The following is a 1,061-nucleotide window of genomic DNA, read 5'->3' on the forward strand; positions in this document are numbered from 1 at the left end:
TCCTATCACTTGCAGTCGTTGCTGCAGGTCGTTGTTTGTTACGCGGGTTGGTGCTGTAGTGTCTTCTGTATCATCCACTTGATCAAGTCAACCGCCCTCTTTTTTCTCGTTTATTTTTTTTTTCTTTCACAACATCCACTTTGAAGAACCACTCTCGACCAACAAGCGTTTTGTCGCAATTCTCGTTTTTTTTCTTCATCAGCGTTGCGCAAATAGTTGATCGTCCTTTCAGGCAGACTTTCGCTCATCCATCCATCCCTCCATCTCAGTCTTGGAGCCATACTAATTTAACATCCTTCTTTCTATCGATCACACGCCACACCTTCCCGTCCACTACCCGTGCCTCCATCAATCATCACCTACGAGAGCCCGTCGCAGGATTGTTAACTAAAACCGTGCTCTTGGGAACGAACGGACTCAGACTCTCAGACTCCGTCTCAACAGACCCCGGTCTCGTCTCCAGGACCCCTCCACCTGACTCTGCTATCGTCTCTTGCTGGACCAGACTGGACCACACTCGCCTGGCCTGGCTACCTGGCTCTATCTTTGTCCCGCCCGCCCCTCCATCAAATTTCGTACTGTCGTCAACTCAGCCAACTTTGTTTCCGCCTTTTTTTTTTCAACCTTCACTCGGCCAACGAGACGCATTCCTGTCTCTATCCGTGGGGGAAAATTGACTATTTTTCCTTGGAGTGCCTTATTTTCATCTCTGAATCACTTGTCAAGTTTATGCTGCCCAAGTCGTGCCCAAACAACAACCCAACGCAACCTTGACAAGCTAGTCCTTTGCGCCTGTCATATCAGCAACCTTGCCCAGTCCACACAGAGCTTTGAGATCAAGCACTGCCCCCGGTTTTATTTTTGCTCCAAGTGCCTCAAAACGTCCCAAGACCGAATCATTTCGTCCCAAGACCCTTGCACCCCTCCACTCCCAGCCTTTACTGGAAGCCCAGCAGCCAGCAGTTCTGCAGTCTCTTCAAGACGTTGAATCTGAGCTGTTCCCCCGTTAAATACCGAGGGCCTCTCTGAACCGCACCGTTGTGCAGGTTTACTTCTCTTCT

Source organism: Fusarium graminearum, chromosome 4, assembly GCF_000240135.3.
Source record: "Fusarium graminearum PH-1 chromosome 4, whole genome shotgun sequence".
NCBI lineage: Eukaryota > Fungi > Ascomycota > Sordariomycetes > Hypocreales > Nectriaceae > Fusarium > Fusarium graminearum.